This window comes from Bos indicus x Bos taurus, chromosome 12, assembly GCF_003369695.1.
Source record: "Bos indicus x Bos taurus breed Angus x Brahman F1 hybrid chromosome 12, Bos_hybrid_MaternalHap_v2.0, whole genome shotgun sequence".
NCBI lineage: Eukaryota > Metazoa > Chordata > Mammalia > Artiodactyla > Bovidae > Bos > Bos indicus x Bos taurus.
Window position 1 is genome coordinate 54,765,037 of NC_040087.1, and position 6,163 is coordinate 54,771,199.

Sequence of the window (6,163 nt, forward strand, 5' to 3'; positions counted from 1 at the left end):
CCAGGTACTAAGCTGAGACCTCCTCTTCTAAGCCATCCTCCATTTAAGATGAAGAAGACCTTAGCTTTTTCTAGCCTCCAAGGTTCAAACCATGAGAATTTCACTCAACTTTGTTTCCAGGTCATCTGCAGGAAATGTGTCTCTCAGCCCAGTTACTTTGTTAATCCATCTCTGCTTGCAGATGGTCTAATCACAGTCTGACTCATTTATCTCTGGTAGGACTTGGCTCAAAGAAGAGAAAAGAAAGGCAGATCCCACCTTTCCTAATTGCTCACACTACTTTCCCTAACATAACAGCCTTGGTTTGTACATGGCCAATACCCTATGTGGTGACAGTTGAACAAAATGTTTTGCTATGATCATTTTGTAATATTTTCTATAGAAACACCAAGGAGATAATTTAGTCTTTTTCTCTTGCAGCATTGATCTTTTTTAAATAAATTTATTATTATTTATACTTTAGAAGCTCAACATTCAGAAAACGAAGATCATGGCATCTGGTCCCATCACTTCATGGGAAATAGATGGGGAAACAGTGGAAACAGTGTCAGACTTTATTTTTTTGAGCTCCAAAATCATTGCAGATGGTGACTGCAGCCATGAAATGAAAAGACACTTACTCCTTGGAAGGAAAGTTATGACCAACCTAGATCACATATTAAAAAGCAGAGATATTACTTTGCCAACAAAGGTCCATGCTATGGTTTCTAGTCAAGGCTATGGTTTTTCCAATGGTCATGTATAGATGTGAGAGTTGGACTGTGAAGAAAGCTGAGCACCAAAAAATTGATGCTTTTAAACTGTGGTGCTGGAAAAGACTCTTGAGAGTCCCTTGGACTGCAAGGAGATCCAACCAGTCCAATCCTAACGGAGACCAATCCTGGGTGTTCATTGGAAGGACTGATGCTGAGGCTGAAACTCCAATACTTTGGCCACTTCATGCATAGAGTTGACTCATTGGAAAAGACCCTGATCTGGGAGGGATTGGGGGCAGGAGGAAAAGGGGACGACAGAGGATGAGATGGCTGGATGGCATCACCGACTCAATGCACATGAGTTTGGGTGAACTCCAGGAGTTGGTGATAGACAGGGAGGCCTGGTGTGCTGTGATTCATGGGGTTACAAAGAGTGGGATGTGACTGATCGACTATACTGAACTGATACTTTAGAAAAGTTGCTTTTCAGTTACACGACCTGGTATTGATAATATTGTTTAAATGTTTAGGTTGGTATCAAGCTTGGAAACTATCAAATTTCTGTCACATATGAACTGCAGATGTAGAAGGCATTTCAAGTGTTCTTGTGTAGTGATTCATTTAGCTGGAGACACTAAGTGATGAGCTATCGATGTGATCATGTTATTACTCTTGGGTGTACTGGCATAGTAGGCAGTAGGAATGTTAACACCAGGACAGCTAGCAATGACTTAACTGTACACAGAAGTGACCATAAGCCATAACACCATATCCCCAACTTTCCCAACTCCTGAAATGTTATTCCCACTTGGGATGGGAAGTGGGGAAGGGCAGGTGGTGTGAGCTTGACAGGAAATGTTGGAATAAGAAAGGACAGTCAACTGGAATTGAAATGTCTTGATTTTGCAAATTTTAGAAATTTTATGAATATAGTATAGCATTTGCAGTCACGTCCATGTGTAGTTCAGTTATTGCTAGCTGTCCTGGTAAAGGAACCGGCCTTCTGTGTTGGTTCACCCGGAGAAATAACATCATGACATCCATGATATATCCCTTATGTAACCCCAATAAAATGAGTCACTACACAAGAAAGCTTGAAATACCTCTAATGGCTTGCTAAGGCCTCTCACAAAGTCAGGCAAAGCCTGAAGTTAAGCTCCATTAGTGACACAGGAAATCCTTCTCTGGTAAACTATTATCGAGTGGAGTCTAACAAATCACTAGGCAATCACCAAGTAAAACCAATCAGAAAGTCACACCTCTTGATTGCTCTGCAATCACTCTGCCTATGACAGCCTTTAAATAAGGGAGGGTGAATAACTTGCACTTCTGTGTATGTCTCATAAAATATTCTTTATTTGATAGGGATTTTTGTTATTTTTAAGTGATAAAATTGCTATTTTAGCTAAGTAAATGCTTGGCTTTTCATTTTTTAATTTCTTCTTTTTCTTTCTAAAATTTTTATTTTCTCTATTCTAGATTCAAAGGCAAACAAATGGTAAAAAGTATGTCAAAGTAATATATGGAAGCAATCAGGAAAGCACAAAGCTTAACAAACTAATTGAACCTTAGGGTAGAGAAAGCTCTGTTACACACCCAGAAGGTTACTTCTGAAGGAAGTTAATACTTCTTCAACAGTTGTACTAAGAACATTAAAAATACTTTTGCCCAGGAAGGGTATCCACATTTTAATCTACCTTACACTGATAAAAAGAAAAACACACAGCAGGGAGGAGGCCGGGGCCAGTTTTCAGAGAGCCACAGAAGGTAGAAACAAAATGTCCTTTGTTTGGAGAATATTGCACCTGCATTAAATTTACTGCTGACATCTCTTCATAGAAATTTGATTTTCCTCCCATTCCCCCACCTCTGATTGTTTTCAACACTGAGGTATGTGAAGCATGCCAGTTCTCCTCCTTGTCTTTGCAACACTTCTGTCTTCAGCTGTGAAAGCCGACAGGGCTACCTCACCCCCTGGCCATCAGCACGTCATTTCAGCAAAGCACCTGCAGCCGTAACACGACACTGCACCATGCAGAGCTTCATACTTCTGTGACAGACACAAGAGATCAATTTCCTGCTGATTGGGCCTCCAAGCTGGGGCCCTGTTCTGACGAGGAAGGCCTCTTTCACATAATCCTGACTACTAAGGGCGGCTCAGATAACGATGAAAACTTTTAGAAGAGTTGTGACATCAAGATCATACAGGAAGCAACTATGGCCAAAGGCACTGTGATTATGGTGTATATTTTAAGGGGAGGGGTGTCCATAACCTCAATGTCCATAGCGTGGGTTGACTGACATTTAAGGTTTCTGAACATTCCATAAAGTTGGAAATAATGTAAGAGTGATGGATAACACATAGTATGGATTTTGTTCAGAAATTATTTTAGCTGTGAAGCCATCATATATTATAGATTAATTCAACTTTGTTTCTCTCTCTCTCCCTTTTGTGGTTTTTTGGCTTTGTTGGGTCTTAGTTGCTGCATGTGGGTTTAGTTACCCTGAGGCATATGGGATCTTAGTTCTCCCACCTGGGATCAAACCCACGTCCCCCAAATTGGAAGGAAGGTTCTTAACCACTGGACCACCAGGGAAATCCCTTATCTTTGTTTCTTACATTTAGGCACTTGTAGCTGTCTATCAGCCATGGTAAAGGCAGAGTTTCTCCACTTCTGCATCTTGCATTCACCTTTACTATTGCACCTGTAATTCTTCCGGTCATTTACTTAACCATCATCTCCTTTGCTATCTGTGAGCATCCTAGGACAGAACCAGGCTGTGTTCCCTGGTTCCCAGTGCTTACGCCCCATTTCCTTAGTGGCAAATCCCTATTAAATGTTTGGTTTTTTTTAGTTAATGGATTGTCAGTGAGGTTCATCACGTCCTAAGAAATCCTGAGGATACATTCATACTTCTTACTGAAACTATGTCTGTGTGGTCTTGACTTAGAACTCAAATATTTATCTTTTTTTAATCTATTTTTTAAATTCTTTGGCAGATTCTTTTTTTTGTAATTTTTAAAAAATTTATTTGGCTGCACTGGGTGTTAGTCACAGCACATGAGATCTTTAATCTTTGTTGGGGCACACAGGAACACTAGTTGCAGCGGGCAAACTCAGTTGCAGCTGTGACACCTGGTTCCCTGACCAGGGATCAAACTTGGGCCACCTGCATTAGCAACACAGAGTCTTAGCCACTGAAGCACCAGGGAAGTCCTAATCTACTTGTTTAAATTCAAGTATGGTTGATTTACAATGTTGTGTTAGTTTCAGGGGTATAACAAAGTGATTCACATACACACACACACACATATTCTTTTTCAGATTCTTTTCCCTTACAGATTATCATAAGATACTGAACATAGTTCCTTCTTCTATACTGTAGGTCCTTGTTGGTTACCTATTTTATATGTAGTAGTGTGTATTTAAATCCTGCTGCTACTGCTGCTGCTGCTAAGTCGCTTCAGTCGTGTCCAACTCTGTGCAACCCCATAGACGGCAGCCCACCAGGCTCCCCCATCCCTGGGATTCTCCAGGCAAGAACACTGCAGTGGGTTGCCATTTCCTTAGACTCCTAATTTATCCATCCCCTTCTTCTTGGCTATTCACAAGTTTTTTCTCTGTGCCTGTGACTCTGTTTCTGTTTTGTGAATATGTTCATTTGTATAATTTTTTTAGATTCCACATATAAGCAATGTCATATGATATTTGTCTTTCTCTGTCTGGCTTATTTCACTTGGTATGATAATCCCTAAGTCCATTCAGGTCACTGCAGATGGCACTGTTTTGTTCCTTTGGTTAAGTAGTATTCAGCCATAAGAAGTAGTGTGTATATTGGTGTGTTTATATATCTATATTATATGTTTGCTAATTCGCTTCAATTCTGTCCAACTCTTTGTGATCCTATGGACTGTAGCCAGCCAGGCTCCCCTGTCCATGGAGATTCTTCAGGCAAGAATACTGGAGTATGTTGCCATGCCCTCCTCCCAAGGATCTTCCTCACCCAAGGATCAAACCTATATCTCTTACATCTCCTGCATTGGCAGGTAGGTTCTTTACCACTAGCGCCACCTGGGAAGTCCATATATATGCATATATATATATATTTAATAATTATATATTTATATATAATATAAATAAATATTTCTATATCTTCTTTATATATGTATGTATATATATATCTTCTTTATCCATTCATCTGTCAGTGGACATTTTGCTTGTTTCCAAGTTTTGGCTATTGCAAATAGTGCTGCTTTGAACATTGGGGTACATGCACCTTCTTGAATCATAGTTCAGAAATCTATCTTGAATTGGGTAAAAAGAGAAGAAAGTGGAGGAGGAGAGGAAGCAGCAGAAGAAGATGAGTTGTGTCATTTTAGAATCAGAAGGCCTAGGTTCCAAGGATGGCTTTAATATCTACAAGTTGAATGACTTTGAGAACTGACATAATATCTAAGCATCCTTCTCCTTACTGTCAAATGGGGATTCTAATAACATCTGGGGGATTACATGAGAGCATTACTGTACAATGCTCAGAAGTGCTTGTTCCAGAGGGGGGAAAATCAGTGAGAATTAGCAGCTGGTATTAGCAGAGTAAGAAAAACCTTTGGCTTCAGCTTATCAAATATGTTATCTTTATATGATTCTTTTATAAAGTTCCCAAAGAGTAGAGGCACAATTAAGAAGCCTAAAGTTAAAAGATGTGCCTCAGGCCACCTGCTCTTTGTATCCACTCAGTAATCACCAGGCAGGGGCTGGCTTCTCTCTATGATTTGCTTTATGAATACCTGCAAACCCCTCTCTGTCACTGCAAATATCCTCCAGGTTAATTTATTTTGGGCAAAGGACAGAGTTTAAGTGGAAGCCTTTTACATGTCATGGATCTCAGAACAGAAAAAAAAGAACATCAGTGAAAACTGGTGAAGTTCAAATAAGAACTATTGCTTATTTACTAATATCATACCTATTAATATCCTATTCTTGACAATTATACTATGACTGTGTAAGATCTTTACATAAAGGGAAGTGAATGAGGGTATAAGGCAGTACTTGTATTATGTTTGCAACTTTCCTGTTAATTCTAAAAAAATTCTTTTCTCAGTTTGTTTTGTTTAGCTGAGAGATAATCTGCATTAATCATAGCAGAGGTTGCCGCAGATTTTTATTAGCTCCCAAATCTCTTGCTACGGACATATGGACTCACCTGGACTGGCTCTAAGGACTCATGGGGACAGTATCTTCCAAGTATGGAGAATTGTAGAGCATTGATCGAGTCTACATGATATATTTTTCCCCTGAGGAAAAGATGATTATGATGCTAAAACCTAGGAGCTGAGGCAATGCTACTGGCCAGAAAAGCAAAACAAACATCATTCAAACCCTTCTGATAAGAAATCCCCCTTATCAACTGTTGAAGACATCAGCTTGAAGCAGACATTTCATTCCATAGACATAGTTAAGCTTTCA